Consider the following 17,228-nt stretch of genomic DNA (forward strand, 5'->3'; position numbering starts at 1 on the left):
AAATGAGGAATTGGATGCGAATCACTGTGTGTATTGAGCTTGAGCAAATGAGGAATTGGTTGGGAATAACTAGAGGTGGTGTATTAAGGACAAATGGAGTGTGTTGAAGTGAATTGACTTGCATGGTGTGCAAGTGGGGAACAGGTGTGTGAGCACAAGAGATGTGCAAGAGAACTTCGTGTGTGTGAGAATATTTGGTGTGGAATGCTTGGTGTGAAGTAAAAGGTGTGGAATGCATGGTGCGAAGGAGTGAATGGGGGGAGATGGACCCCTTCACAAATACCCGTGGTAGGTAGTTTAAAGTCAGGTAGAGGGCTCAGGTAAATTGTTTGGATATTGACACCTGTGGTGCAGGAAGTAGCAAGAAGTGCTTGGTTGGGTGCATGAGTACATGAAATGGCTGGGCGTGTGGGCTTTGTTGGTGCATATGGTTATTGGAGCACTCCGCCACTGGTAGTTTGTCGGCCAGGTGAGGCCGAAGGTAGGCTCGGGGAGCCAGTTAGAGTCGTGAGTAGTGTTCAGTGGGGCCCGAGGACCCAGGAGAAGGACCCGGGTAGCCCAATGCCAGAGAGGGCATCAGGGGGTGAGAGAGCCAGGAGGGGACTTCCCCAATTTAGGTAGTCGCAAGGAGCAAGGTAAGCTTGGGTGACGACTTCAGTGGCGGAGGTGCGCAGGTAGGTAGACCTGCTAGTGGAGCCAAACGACCCAGCCCCGAAATTTTGCAAAGGCACAGTGTGAAAAATTGGGGAGTGAGACCCAAATTTGGAAGGCACCAGGTGGTCAATGGGAATCATGTTTTTAGAACCGCATAGTTTAAAGATGCCGATTGGCAGGGCATGACCCCGGGTAGTGTAAATGAGTTAATGTCATTAGAGTAGTTAGGATTTGAGGAGTCCCCTTCGCGCCATCCACATTCATTCACCAAGGTGACAAAGCTCCGCACCAGCACCGCGTGCAATGATTTGAGTAAGTAAGATGCATCACAACGAGTGACATTGTGGTATTCCATCTCTTCCTTCCTGGGAGGGATTGGAAGACAAATTTGGCTTAGAGGGGGATATGGGAGACAAGACGTAGAGACGGATTTGTAATTTGTAAATACAGGGAAGGGCAAGGGTAGTGTAGCTGACATGGGGGGGGGGGGGGTACGAACGGTTAGGGATGAGCTTGCTCTGCTCGCTCTCCTGCGCCCCTCATGCTGCATTGCCTTGTATGGATGTGTACCTTTGCGCCCTTTCTGCTTTGCTGACTGTGCTTTGTCTCTCCTCCCCACCCATGGACCCACCTTGGAGGAGGAGTTGTGCCGCAACCTCGAACTGTGCAGCTGCACCTTGCTAAACCTGTGCGGCTGCACCTTGCTAGACATGCGCGGCACCCCTGCTGCACATTGCTACACCTGTGCAGATGAACTGCGTGGCACTTTGCTGCCGTACTCTTTATTATAACTTTGCTGCACATGTACAGCACACTTGTTGCCACAGACACTTTGCTGCACCACATTACACATGGACCACACGTTTGGTGGCTTTACACTTTGCTGCAAACTTACCTTGCATCTTCGGACCACTGGTTTTAAGTGGCATCAATGTCACGCAGTTGGACCACATAGGGTTGGCCCTGCTGACAAATAAAAACGAACACGGGTTCCTGTACATTTTATTCTAGTGTGCCAGGAAAGAAGAACTAAGTTTTTATTGCACACAGAAGATGAAGCAAGAAGAAGATGCGGCCTAGCAGCAAATGGTGAACTGTGCATTGATGAATGTGAATGTGTATTGTGCATTGCTGTGCTTTTTCTCCCCTCCAATCTTCTTTCCAAAAATAACAGGTCCTGGGTTATAGAGATGTAAATAATTAGGTTTTGTAGTTGTAAATAAGATGCTACACCGGCTTTATGTTTAGTTTGAAATTAATTCTGCAATTCGGTTAGTTGTGGGTGCGAGTCTGATAGTTAGTTACACAACGCAGTAGGTGGGACATATCTAGTGTGGTAAACTGTCACATACATGGGTTAGAGTTAATGTTAGGGGGAACCACATCTATGTGTCGCACATAATTAAAAGCTAGTCTCAAGTCTTGCTCAAAACCGGTCGTTCCCACTTGGGTAGGTTCGACTCGGGGACGAGTCTGACGAGGGAGGGGGGCAGTGCTACGGTTTTGAGATGTGTACAGTGAGCTCAATAAAGGTTAAAGGTTGCCCCCCCATAGATAGTCACACAAGCAACATGTAGCCTCATTTGTAGTATAGTTATGTCTTAGTATGTGTGAGAGTAGGCCCCTTCCAGTATTAATCCTGCATTGTGTAAAGACAGGAGAATAGGTCCTACTTCGGCAAACCATTCCACCTCTGTGGGCGCAATCCAGTTTGTTAAGCATTAGTTGTTCATTAGTCGAGCTAACACGAGGTAGGCCGAAAAAGGTGGGGCCGGCGTTGAGGTCGGGAGCGGCAGAGGCGATGACGGTAAGCATGAGCCGCCAATCAGGGCTCAGAGGTGGTGGCATCAGAGGGCGTGGTGAGAAGAGTCTGGTGAGTTACAGAAGGCTCGCGGGGCGGGGCTATATAACCCGATGCGCAAAGCCCTCAAGAGGACTGCAGCGTTGTGAGGACTCGCGTGCACATGGCAGTTGGAGAGGAATGGCAGAGGAGAGAGAGGAATGCAGCGTTGTGAGGACTCACGTGCACACGGCAGTTGGAGAGGACTGGCAGAGGAGAGAGAGGACTGCAGCATTGTGAGGACTCGCGTGCACACGGCAGTTGGAAAGGACTGGCAGAGGAGAGAGAGGACGTGCAGGAAGAGGACTTGCATCACTCGCACTGTACGAACTTTACTATCGCTAAAGATACGTGGGCGCAGCCAGGGCATTTATAACTTGCGCATTCCAGCCAAGCGAGTGCCGAAGCTGCTTAACCACCCTTTGCCATAAAAGCCCTCCCCTCCCTGCCGTTCGCCCCGATATATCGCACTTGCTTGAGAGACGCGCGGAGTGGCCTTGTCTTCGCCGATCACCATCATCGCGGGACGTGCTGTGACCGAGGAGAGCCAGACGGGGCCGTTCCTGGACGACCAAGCTGGCGCGTTTGGCCTGAACATTATCCTGCCCATCTGCAATCCCCGTGTGAGTGTCAGACGGGCCCGTTGTCTTTGGGTATTAAGAATAAGACTGTATAAGGATTTCCCTGTGTCTCTTCGTCCTGAACTGTAAATACGTGCAATAATCATTAAATCTATTTGTTCTTCATTTTCTTCTGAATTCGATCGTTCCCATGATTTCTCCATTGACTAAGCGTGGCACGAATAAGATCGCTCCAATCGGGTTCCACTATCTATAACGGCGGGGATCACGTGTACGCAAACCGCTCGGTGTATTCCAACCACACATGGTTCGTGCGGCGCTTGTTTCCTCGCTTCCAGGGCAGCGCGAGTACTTAGGTACGAGCGAGTATTTGGTCCCGAAACCCTACTTTGCGCTGTCCGGAAGGGATGTAATAGGTCTCGGGTCGCGCCAGGTCAGTAAAGACCAGGGATTAATCCCCCCTTGATAAGGGGTGAAGGCCGGCGACAGATCCGCAACAATATATATATATATATATATATATATATATATATATATATATATATATATATATATATGTATGTATATATATATATATATATATATATATATATATATATATATATATATATATATATAAATATATATATATATATATATATATATATATATACATATATATATATATATGTATATATATATATATATATATATATTATATATATATATATATATATATATATATATATATATACATACATATATCTATATATATATATATATATATATATATATATATATGTATATGTATATGTATATATATATATATATATGTATATATATATATATATATATATATATATATATATATATATATATATATATATATATATATATATATATTTATTGTTACGGTTTTTAGAACCTTCACTTTGTGTTATAATTCACTTTGTATTATAATAATTCTTGTAGATATCCCCCTTTGTAAAGATCGCACCCTAGTTAGTCCATGTACAACACGTAGGACACCATAGATTCTTCTTTAGTTATGTCATTAGTATGTGTTTCAGTTTTTTTTTTTGTTTTTTTTGTATACTGAATCGAGGCTCGTGAAAGAGCTGACATTTACTTCACAAACAAATCAAGGAGACAAACAAAATATATTTTAAAAAAAGAGGGAGCGGAAGACAAGAGAAGGGGAAGCACACAAACACTTGAGGGCACACAACATTTAAGAGCAGGGAGATGTGTGGGAGGGAGAGGGCTTGGGGGGAGGGGGCTGGCAGAAGTATCAAACACAAGGACACCAAGGACTTCCAGGACAGAAGTTGGTATATCAAAAAAGTGGAATTGGGGTGAAATTAGCGGGGAAAGAAAAGATCAATGTTTTGGATGGGGGAGGATAAGAGATGGTGGTCAACAGCTGTTTTAAAGACATGGAGGTGGAGTGGGATTGAAGAGAGTGAGGGTGTTTGTTCCAGAGGCGGGAGAAAAGAGGAATGAAGGAGTGAAGGTGAGCAGGGAGTCTTGATTTTGGCAGTTTAACCATAAGAGGGTTGCAGGCAGATCTTGTGCGACCTGTAGGAATATTTGCTGGACATAGCCCAGAGAGAGCTGGGGGAGCAAGGCCAGAGAGGAGTCGGTAGAAGACGGAAAGACCACCAACCTGCCTGCGGTGAGTGAGTGAGAGGCCCTTGGAGTTAGCTTCATCGCGGGAGATTCCAATGATTCTGAATGCTTTGGTTTCAACAGCGTGAAGACGAGCTAGGTGTGAGGCAGGTGCACCAGCCCAGAGGGGAGAGCAGTATTCCATTGAGCTGCGGATGAAAGCCTTGTATGTGGTGAGGAGCTCAGGTGTGCCAAGGAAGGACTTCGCACGACGGAGGATGCCCAGTCGGCGACTGGCTTTGGAGGCCAGATTTGAAATGTGGTTTTCCCAGGAAAGATCATGGCAGATAGTGAGACCCAAAAGCTTGAGTGACAGAACTTCTTGGAGAGGATTATTCAGAAAGTGGATGGGAGGGTTGTCCAGTCGTCTTTTCGGAGAGACATCGTAAGAGTGTGAGATTTGTCAGGATTGAAAGACATGTTCCACTTGTATGCCCAGTCTGTGATTTTGTCCAGGTCTGCAGAGAGTGAGGAGGCTGCAGACTGCCGATCTGAGGGATGAAGAATGGAGCGACAGAGAGTAGAGTCATCACCAAAGAGATAGAGAGGATTTTCAAGAGAGTCAGAGAGATCATTGATGAAGACCAGAAAAAAGCACAGGGCCCAGAACACTGCCTTGGGGAACTCCAGCCTGAACAGGAGGAGGAGATGAGAGAAACCCATTCAGGGCCACACGTTGACTACGACTAGAGAGGAAGTCCGCCAGCCATGCGTGGAGATTTCCATGGATACCAAAAGAGGAGAGTTTGGTGAGCAGAGCGGGGTGCCAGACCGTATCGAAGGCACGCGATATGTTTAGGGAGACAGCTCAAAAATCCTGTTTGGCATTGAGGACCTCCATCCATTGTTGAGAAAGCAGAAGCAGCATGTCCAGAGTAGAGTGACCAGGTCTGAAACCAAATTGATGATCAGAGATCAAGCCATTGGAGAAGAGGAAAGATTTCATATCTGAAGCAATGATGGATTGCATGACTTTGCCGATAATTGGGAGATGGCTGATTGGTCTGTAGTTGCTGGGATCTGTTTTTGCACCTTTTTTGTGCAAAGCGGTGATGTTGGCAGATTTCCAAGCAGATGGCAGATGACCTTGAGCAAAGAGAGGGTGAAGAGAACAGAGAGAGGGAGTGAAAGAGCGGAAGAACAGGATTTTAGGACCCGTGGGCTGATGCCGTCAGGTCCAGTTGCAGAATCAGAGTCGAGGGTTGACAGAAACTTTTCCACCTTGTCAGGAGGACAGGACACAGAGTCCAGGAGCAGCTGGGTACGACTGGGTACGGTGGGTACAGAGAGGGATGGGTTTGGGACACAAGATGTAGAGGCAAACACAGAGTTGAGGCATTCAGCTTTTTCACGTGCGGAATCAGCCGTGTGGCCGTTTGAGGTGAGGGAGGGGATGGAGGGGGAACAAACACCAGAAACAGATTTGACCAGATGCCACCAGGATTTGGAAGAGGGAGACAGATAAGAGAGTTCTGTCCTGAGAACGGAGAGATATTGTTTCCTGGCTCTCCTGAAGGTGGACACACACTTGTTTCGGGTTTGTGAAAGGAAATGAGATTTCCTTCCGTTGGATTTACTTTGCAGGAGACGAAAGCAAGTTGTTTCTGGGATGCGGATGAAAGAGTGTGGAATTGTATATGTATGTATATGTATGTGTATATATCGCATACATAGTGGGAGGTATATAGTGGTTTGATATATATATATATATATATATATATATATATATATATATATATAGCCTCACCACAAGATTCTGTGTACCATGGACGGGAGGAAGGGTTTGACAACTGAAGACGAGATGGGATAAATCTGTGCATGAGAGAGAGCAATTTACTTTGAAGAATTCCAGGATGAGTTGATGTCAGAGGCGGTAGAGATGGGAGACCAGTCCAGATGATTGATGGCTGCTTGAAGACCGTGCCAGTTGGCCTGAGTGAAATGCCAGACTCGTCAACGCTGAGGAGGCTCTCTGAGAATGGTCAGAGAGATGTCCACTTTAACAAGCACATGATCAGATGAGCCGATTGGAGCAGAAGAAGAGCAGCAGACATTTTCAGGAAGTTTGTCATAACCAAGTCCAGAAGAGAAGATGCTCCGTTGACTGAGATCCAGTCAGGAAATTGACAGATTGTGTCAGTCCCAGTGAGTCACAGAAATCCTTTGCTGAAGAGCCATGGCTGGTGAGAGAGGAACCCACACCCAGCCAACTGGCATGGTGACAATTGAAATCACCACATATGAGGAAGAGAGAGTTGGGATGGGTAGATAGAAGTTGGTCCATATTATCAGACAGCGAGATGTAGATGGAGTCATCACTGTTTGGTGGACGGTGCAACACACATATGAATAAAAGGTGGGAGCGAAGGGGAAGCCGTAGCCAGAGGTATTCCTGGGGGTGAGGTGGAGAGAGGGCAGTGCAGGGCGAGTGAGGAAGAGAGTTTTTTTTTATAAAGATAGCAACTCCCCCTCCAGGACGAGGCTCAGGTCTATCATACCGGAAGAGGGAGTAACCTGGGAGAGATACCAAGGAATCAGAGACATCATGAAGGAGGAAAGTTTCTGTTAAGCAGATCACGTCTGGTTTATCAGAAGCAACCTGTATGGAGAGATCAGTCAAGTTTGAACGAAGGCCCCGGATGTTTGAGGTCCATACTGTTAAAGAAGAGGAAGGGGGAGCATCGGATACAAGAGGAAGGGGGAGCATCGATACAGAACATGGGGAGGGAGCGGTAGGGTAAGATGTGGAAGAGGAGGAAGAGGTAGGGAGAGCTGTTGAAGGTGTGTCAGAGATTTCAGAATAGCTTGGAGAAAGGGAAGAATGGGGCGGACAAAAGGTTTGATGGTGATTGGGTGAGGCGCAGTGAGGTGTTATTTGAGGAGGGGGAAGAGTGAGGCAGAAGGTTGAGGGGAGATGAAGGTGAAAGTTGGAAGGGGGAAGTAGCGGGGAGGACGCTTTTGAGGAGGAGGGGTGAGAGGGGGAGTCTAGGATGGGAGGAGTGAGGGAGGGTCTCGGAGGGGAGGGGTGTGGGGGGAGTTTAGGAGGGAAGGGGCAAGGGGGAGATCTGAAAGGGATGGGTGATGGGAAGATTTGGAGGGGAGGGGCAAGGGGGAAGATTTGAAAGGGATGGGTGATGGGGAAGATTTGGAGGGGGAGGGAGCGAGGGGGAATATTTGAAAGAGAATGGGTGATTGGGGAAGATTTGGAGGGGTAGGGGCAAGGGAGTGGATTTGGAGGGGCAGGGTGATGGGCAAGTTTTGAAGGGGAGGGGTGATGGGGAAGTATTTGAGGGAAGGGGTGATGGGAAGTTTTGGAGGGAAGGGGTGATGGGGAAGATTTGGAGGGGAGGGGTGAGATTGGATTTTAGAAAGTGTACGATTAATGGGAAACGAACATTTATTGCAAAATGGGTTTCTTGAGACCTTCGAATCAAAAATACGTTTGAGGACGCTGAAGGATGGGTGGAGTTCAGGAGAGTTTAGGGAATGGATGAAAGAGGCACTGTAACTGTAAGAGATGGAATTTTTTTTTGGAATGAATAGATTTGGTGAGCAAGTCGAAAGCATCCTTTATAGAAGAAGAAGAAAAAGGTGTTATAGTATATGACAGAATACAGTTCTTCAGGGGACAGTTGAAACATTTTTTAACGACGTGAACACGTGATCACGAACAACGTGGTCGAAGCTCCAATGAACAAATAAGAACGAACAATGGATAAGAACAGAGAAGGGATTTTTTTTTATTTTTTATTTTTTTATTAAGTTGAGATGAAATCAGAGACAGAGACCGAACGTGAAACGTGAAAAATAGAGACCGAAAGTATTTGCAAGCGCCAATCGAAGAACCGCTGAGACAGAAACAAAGCCTCAAGCAAAGGTCAGACACGGTAGCCTACTTGTACTACACTAGGCGTCAGTACTACACTGACACGATAGCGTCAGTACTACACTGACACACTGTACTTCACGTCAGTACTACACTGACACACTGTACTAGTACTACAGACACGGTAGCCTACTAGTACTACACTAGGCATCAGAATACGCGACACGAACTAACCGACGATTCTGCACACAGGTATGAAAAACCAACACCAAGAATACTAATTAAAGACACACCAATAGTTACGCACAACCGAAAGAAAGATACAGTTTCGACAAAAACACAATTGTAAAGTTACTTAACTTCGAAAGCGTGCGCGCATGGACAGCTTTGAAGAGACGTGACGTGACGTGACGAGAAGAGACGTGAAGAGACTTTGAAGAGATTTAAAACGTTAGACAAGTGGTCGATGTTCGGGAGAAGTTAGGGGAGAAGAGAAAATCTAAGAAATAAGCAATACAGCGAAGGAAAAGAACTTAAATTCACAGAACACCTATGGGGGTAGGGAAGCCGAGAGAAACCAGGCCGCGCACGCAGTGGGACAGAAAACGATTAAATTATACAAAAGTTTGCAAGAATTGCAAATCAACACCAACTGGAAAACACCCTGCAACATATGCACAATAAAAAACGAGTAGAAATTGACGAAAACACGAATGGGAAAAATACTATAACTTTTGCTGCCGTGCAGAGCTCCAAGACGTTTCCTTGCTCCAGGGACCGGAAACGGGGATCAGTTAAGGATCTGTTCTGTTCAGTTAAGGATCTGTTCCCAATAGTTGAATCTGCGTTGCATTAATCAAATAAGATAGGCCCCTTCAATTATCCCCAATCATCAATCATCTCTTCAAAGTGCAGTAGCGGTACGGCAGCGTTCGCTGCCGTTTATTTTGGGTTGTTTGCTGGCCCGAAGCCGCCATTGAACATGCGGTAATCTGGAAGAAAAAGGGGAGGAGTGGGTTCGAGCGCCAGGATCGAGGCGTGGCCTGTCAATGTCTCCTCAAGAGGTGGAGCCAGCGAGCCCTCGCCGGCCAACCAGGGCCGGGGTGAGCCGACCGGTAGGTGTGTCCTAGGAGCCGGTGGCTGGATACAAGAACGCCCAATAAAAGCGCTGTGAGGGACTGCTTCAAGAGATGAGTGCGTCAGAGATGAGTGCGAAGGTCCGAAGTACGAGGTACCAGATGAGAACACGCTGAATCGTAAGGCAGGAGAGTGGGTCCGTTGACGACGACAATACCGCAGTATATTCGCATTGTCCGACCGCGTGAAACTGAAACGTGCAGCTGCCGCCGGGTTTCGCCTCAAGCCCGGAGCGTGGACCGGAATGTGGACTGGAGCGGACCTCGACGCTGTGCATCGGCCTGGACCTTTCTGCCCTGCCATCTGCTTGGACCTTCTCCCCCCTTCCAGCCATTCCTTCCTGCCATTCCCTATCCGTGTAAGTCTCTTTGTTCTGTCTGGGCGTATGGTAATATAAGACTGTTTTAAGGCTGCCCTGTGTATCTGCTTCTTCCTCTCCCTTGTAAATGCCCTTCTTTCATTTCCTCTTCGGGTTTCGTGTACATAATTAATAAATATCTGTTCTTCCTTTACTTTGGTCTCTTCTTTCCCCGATCGCTTTAGTCCCTTCCCAATTGAGTACCTGTGGCACGATTCGGCCAATGCTCGGAGTCGGGTTTAGTCCCTTTGTTAACGGCCCGAGTCGCAGCTCGCTTCGCTCGGCGCATCCATTCATGCTGCGGCCCGGGTGGGAGTATCTCCTTGCTTACGGCCGGTGGTGGTAATTAGGTAGTAAGGCGGATTGGGCTTACAACCCTACTTACCACCGACCGGAAGTGACGTCATACTTCCAGGACCGGTGGACGGCCAGCTTAACAGGACAAGGGGATTAACCCCCCCCTTGCTAACGGGAGTGCCGTCCCCCGGATCCGCAACAATATATATATATAAATATATATATATATATATATATATATATATATATATATGTATGTATGTATGTATGTATGTATGTATGTATGTATGTATGTATATATATATATATATATATATATATATATATACATATATATATATCTATCTATTATATATACTAGGGCATGCCCGTACTATATCTATATCTAAAATTATATCCCCCCCTCTATTTACATGAAATGGTTTGGTCCATGAAATGTTTTGGTTCATTCGCAACGCCAAAGCGAACGGCGAACGCTTTACATGAAATGGTTTGGTGCATGAAATGTTTTGGTCCATTCGCAACGCCAAAGCGAACGGCGAACGGCTTGCGAGTACAGTGACAATCCCCCCGGGGTTTTTATTAGTTTTAAAACATAGTTTAACGCCAACATAGCGCCAACATAGGTTGCAAACGTGAAATAAATGAATACGCTCTCAAATGTGCCATCCGAGGCAGAGTGTGTCCGCCACGTTCGGCACACGCGATAGCTCGCTGCTCTCTGATTGGTTGAATCGTTTTTTGGACATAGCTCGGTAAGTAATTGTCCGATTAATATGAAACCTTGAAAAGGCACATCCTCGGGTCCCCAGCAATATACCTGGCAAGTTTAAAGTATATCGGACCCGTGGTTGTCGAGAAACAGCGGTCACAGACAAACAAACGTACAAACAAACACACAGAGATTACTGGAATTATAGATAGAAGATAGATAAAGCAGTAAAGTATGTTTGTTTGTTTGTCCTCTTATAACTCGAGAACTACTCATCACAGAGAAAAACCAAAGGAATATTCGGAATCAGTACGTCTCAGAGCAACTACAGCACACCTTAGATTTTAAAAAAAACTTCAGGTTTTAAAATTAGCGTATTAGCGCAGAAGCGCTAGCAGAAGAGGGAGGGAATCGAAGGGAGGGAGCGCAGCGCTCCCTCTAGCGCTTCGCATCGCCAGCGCTTCTGTTAGCGCAATGGTGCACAGGCGGTTCTCACTCTTGCGCATGCGCAAATGCGCTGTTCCGATGCTTCATGTTCCTGCAAAGACTTTGGCGCATGCGCAAATGACGACACATGGGCCACTGTATGTTCGTTTAATACGTACGCGCTTTGATGGGCGGGGCGAATGGCGTTCATGAAATGGTCGAATGCGGAAGTGCTTGAAGCCGTTGCGAGCGACTCGCACGATCTCTTGTCATGGTCCACAAGATTATCACAGAGACGTGCAGCTTCCAGCATTACGAGATATGATCGAGACCTAACTTTTGAGACCAGTCCCAGCCTTCTAGGCCCCGTGGTTGGTTCAGACGACCCCGACAAAGGACGTGTTGGATTTTATCGCGAGCCGATTCGAGCGCCGACATGCCGGCGAACAAAACCAGTCATATCTTTTTAACGCGTGGTTCGATTTTTACAAAATAAACTTTTTCTTGAAGGGCTGAACCGTGCGCTCACAACGATACCGAGTTTGACCCTGGGAGAGCCGTATTGCGCCGGCAAAGGCGCCTTGTTCTCCGTGATGACCATGTCGTGCTGCATAGATTACCATAAATTATAATATATTACCGGCGGCGCGTTCCGTGACGTCACGGCTCACTTAATTGCAATTATCTCTGGGATTCCTTGGCCGAATCGTACCAACTTCTATATATATAAAGCTGTAAAGTATGTTTGTTTGTCCTCTTATAACTCGAGAACTACTCATCGCAGAGAAAAACCAAAGGCATATTCGGAATCAGTACATCTCAGAGCAACTACAGCACACCTTAAATTTTAAAAAACTTCGGGTTTTAAAATTAGCGTTTTAGCGCAGAAACGCTAGCAGAAGAGGGAGGGAATCGAAGGGAGGGAGCGCAGCGCTCCCTCTAGCGCTTCGCAACGCCAGCGCTTCTGTTAGCGTAATGAGCGTATTTCGGAACGTTAATTTTTCAACTTCATTATTCGGAATCAGTACGTCCCAGAGAAACTTCGTAATGTTATTTTTTCAACTTCATCCGATTGACATGGGACCAACGGCATGTGACAGAGAGTGAAACATACATGCTACATTTATTTGACGACAATGAGTTCCGACTTCTGGGTTCGTGCCGCCAACCCTGTTAGGCGCCTCTTGCGGCACACAGGGAATTACCAGTGAACTGGTACTCAATTTGCCGACCTCGGTAGGATGACAGGCTGAGTCAATCCCCCTGGTGTTAAGGGGGAGGAGGAGGGGAGGGGGAAGAGGAGGGGAGGGGAACGGGGGGGAAGGGGGAGGGGGGAGGGGGAAGGAGGGGCGGGGGGGAGGGGGGGGGGAAGAGGAGGGGCGGGGAACAGGGGGGAGGGAAAGGGGGAGGGGGGAGGGGCCCTTCTTCCCCCGGGCACCCCCACACCTTCCCCTCCCCCCTTCCCCTTCCCCCTCCCCCCCTTCCCCTCCCCCCTGTTCCCCTCCCCTCCTCTTCCCCCTCCCCTCCTCCTGCCCCCCCTTCCCCCTTCTCCTCCCCCCTCCCCCCCGTTCCCCTCCCCTCCTCTTCCCCCTCCGCTCCTCCTCCCCCGCCCGGCAATGCCGGGTACTTCTGCTAGTATATATATACTATAAGAAGTACCCAGCATTGCCGGGCGGGGGAGGGGAGGGGAACGGGGGGAGGGGAGGAGAGGGGGGAGGGGAGGGGGAGGGGGGAAGGGGAGAGGGAGGGGGAAAAGGAGGGGGGGGAGAGGGGGAGGGAAGAAGGGGAAGGGGTAGGGGGGAAGGGGTATGGGGGAGGGGAGAGGGAAGGGGAGGGGAAGGGGGAGGGGGAAAAGGAGGGGGGAGGGGAGGGGGAGGAGAGGGGGGTCGAAGAAGGGGAAGGGGAAGGGGTATGGGGGAGGGGAGAGGGAAGGGGAGGGGAAGGGGGAGGGGGAAAAGGGAGGGGAGGGGGAGGGGGAGGAGGGAGGGGAAAAGGGGAGGGGTAGGGTGGAGGGGGAAGGGAGGGGAATGAGGGAAGGGGAGGACGGAGGGGGGAGGGGAGGATGGAGGGGGAAGGGGGAGGGAAGGGGAGGGCCAGTCAACAATAACGTTGCAGTTCTCATGGTAGGAGAGCAGCACAACAATCGCGACATCGTCCTGCATCTTCGCAACAACAGCACGAAGCGGATTTTGGAGACTCACCGATCCTGTGACGCCCTCCAGTACCGGCGTTCCCGGGCGGGGGAAGGGAGACCCGTACATTCCCAACCCGTACATTCGCCTTCTCGACTCAAGCTCACTCGGACAAAAGCCTCGCACAAATTACACCGTGAAGGCCCAATGGCCATGTCTATGCCACAAATCAAGTACGTGAGAGAGTCGGGCGCACTGAATTGAAAATATATAGAACGCTCATACTCCGTGAAAAGTGAAGCCGCCATGTCGCCATCTTGGTTAGCACGACTCGACCAACTCGCTTCGCGGATCTCGTTTGTTTTGAACGTTGTCCCAGATTTTAAAAGCCAGACAACTGTTAAAATGCCATTTTTTGCAGCAATAAACTGCTCCAATCGGTTACGGAAGGGTTGTGGAAAGACGTTTCACAGCTGTTTCAAAGACATTTAATTCATATCGCACAAAATCGACAAAAATCGACACAAAACACGATCGCATAAAAGGTGAAAAAACGCAATCGCTTTTCGCTCTGAATTACGTGCAAATGTGTGACGGAAATCACCATCGCCCAGCATCGAGTGCCAACCAAGATGGCGCCCGGTAGCTGCATCACCACCTATGTGGTGTGAATGGCAATGGTCATTCTATATATTTTCAGTTCAGTGGTCTGGTGGTGGGGATGGAACATCACATGATCGTTCTGAGCGAATCAGCGAGCTGCTCTGGCACCGGCTGAGATTCCGTGGATAATGTTCCTCGCTGAAATGCGCTGAGGTCAATATGAATAAAAAATATGGATCTCGTCAAATATTTTGAGGTAGGCCATGTTCGTCCCAGGCTCAATGGCCATGTCTATGCCAAATATCAAGCACGTGAGCCTCTCCGTTTAGGAGTCTATCGGTAACATTACACACACACACACAAACTGTGTTTTATATATATAGATAGATAGAGATATATATGTATGTATATATATATATATATATATATATATATATATATATATATATATTATATATATATATATATATATATATATATATATATATATATATATATATTGTTGCGAATATGGAATTTGGCCTCCATATCCGCTTGTAAATATTCCCCTATTTCCCCAATACTCCCCAACTATCCCCAATCCCCCATTCCCTAGTCCCATTGCCTGTAAATAACACTCTGTAGAACCGACCTTCCCCTTTTTCCCCCATTAAATGTCGTGCCCAGGTCCACCGCATCACACGTAGACAACTTTCGGACATCTTGCTAGTTATTCTTAGTCTATGTCAGTTAAGGACTCGTTTCCATTAATTCTGACTCTTCGTTGCACCAGAATGTGATTATATGGCACCAGTAGTGAGTTTAGGACCTTCCCTTACCTCCTCCCATCTTCTTCCCCAAACAACAACAACAACAACAACTACAGCTACAACAACAACTACAACAACGGCGCGCGGAGGGAGTGTGCGTCCTCACACCGGCTCGGTTAGCCGCCATGACCATGCGCTCCACGGGGTTACCACGAAGGGGCTCCCTGTCAGCCCCTCGTCAAGGGTGGAGCCGGTAACCCCCCCGCACGCACCCAATGAGAAGCAACGAGCCGATTCCATCTGGGGCGGAGCCATCGAGCCGAGGGCGTGTCACTCCCCGCCGGATATTACCGGCCACGTACCGGACGTGACGTCAGATGCGCCCCCAGCTTGGAGAGAGAAGTTGCCACGTCCGAGCGCTGAATACCTCCCCGCATCTCTGGACCGGACCGGGTCGATTTTGCCCCTGAGCCAAGGTGCACCTTGAGCCATCGAAGACCCGTTTTCCTTGCCATCAATCCCCGTGTGAGTCAGCCTTGTCCCGTTTATCTGTCGTCTGTTGGGGTTAATATAAGTGTGTCTAAGTGCCTGTCTTTCTATGATGTCCCTCTTGTAGTTGTAATCTAACCTTCCGCCTTAATATAATCTCCTCCGGAGGTCTTGAGAACCGTATCCCTGGTGTCGTGTCATTTTAATCCCAGCCGTGTGTCTTTTCCTTCATTGACCTAGCGTAGCGCGACTAGTCAACGTTCGAGCAGAATCGGGTAAACTGTGCAGACGTGGTCATACCAAACCGCTCGGTAAACTAACATCCACCACCGCGTCTGTAACAATTGGTGTCGAGGAGTGGGATTCGAACCCGGGACTAAATTTATTAGGCCCAAATTTGTAGTAGAATCGATTCGGAGCGCGTTTCCCGCGCGAAATTATAACGGCGAAATTTGAATTTGTTTTACGAAAATAAAAACCCGAATTTTGAAAGTCGCGCTATGGCAGACCAAGACAACTGGGGTCCGGTAGGGGAGAGTGAGGCAGGGTCGGTCCAGGACCAAATTGAGGGACGCGAGGAGAGCGAAGCAGTGAGGGCGGCAGGGTCGCAAAATAGCGTTGTCACGCACGAGGTGGCCACGGCGTCCACGCCCGCGACCGTGGCAGCGCCCCTGGTGGATCCGAACCTTTTTATGTTGCAAATGAGGGCCCTTATGGAACAAATGGGTGAGCGATTGGAGGGCCAAATGGGGGCCCAGATCGGAGGGTTAGGGAGTAGAATAGAGGGATTAGGAAACAAATTTGAGGGACTAGACAACAAATTTGAGGGATTAGACAATAGATTAGGGGAAATACAGGAGGGGTTAATGGGGGTAGAAAACAGAATGGCCGCTCAAGAGAATCAAATGGAAGGGATGCAAAAGGGGTTAGAGGGGGTAGAAAATAGAATGGCTGCCCAGGAGAATCAGATAGAGGGAGTGAAAAATGGGTTAGAGGGGTTAGAAAACAGTATGGAAGGCAAATTGAGGACATGAGGGACCAAGCGGAAAGGGAAGTTAACCAAATGGGGCAGCAGATAGAGGGGGTCAGAATGGGGGTAGAAACCAAACTGGATGCTCACAGGGAGGAAATGGAGCAGATGAGGGTGGCATCTGGGCAGGAGATGCAAGTGATGGGAGAGGAGATCAGAAGAGGAGTGAGTGAGGAGGTCGGAGGAGTGCGCGAGGAGGTGAGGCACTGTAAGGAGCGCATGGAGAAGGAGGTGAGAAAGGGGACTGTAAAATTGCAAGGTGGTATAGAGGAGTTGACGCTGGGAGTAGAACAACTGACGGTGGGACAGACGGAGTTAGTGGAGCAGGTTCAAAGGAACACTGCGGTATTAGGAGGTTTTAAAAGCGACACAGAAAGAACTAAAAGATGACTTGGTAGCGACGAAGAGGGAATGTCAGATGGTACGTGAGGGACTGACAGCGAGGTTGGACGAGGTGGTAGAGGTAATGGAGACGAAGGACCGGCAGGTGAGGACGCACCTGGAAACGGTCAAGGTAGCCTTAGAGGATGAGCTTGAGGAGACGTACCGGGGAATAAAAGAGGTGAAGCAGAAATTAGAAGAAGTGGAAGAAGGGGTGAGCGAAATTAAGAAGCGACGGAGAGGGGATAAGAAAGAGATAAAAGAGGAGATAAAAGAATTGGTCCAAAGTCTGTGTTTGGATCGTGATGATGTGCTCATTAACCGGATGAGGGATTCGCAGGTGATGGAGGAGAAGCGAAGAGGAAG

The sequence above is a fragment of the Myxine glutinosa genome, chromosome 1 (assembly GCF_964187855.1).
Source record: "Myxine glutinosa chromosome 1, kmMyxGlut1.1, whole genome shotgun sequence".
In the NCBI taxonomy this organism is placed as follows: Eukaryota; Metazoa; Chordata; class Myxini; order Myxiniformes; family Myxinidae; genus Myxine; species Myxine glutinosa.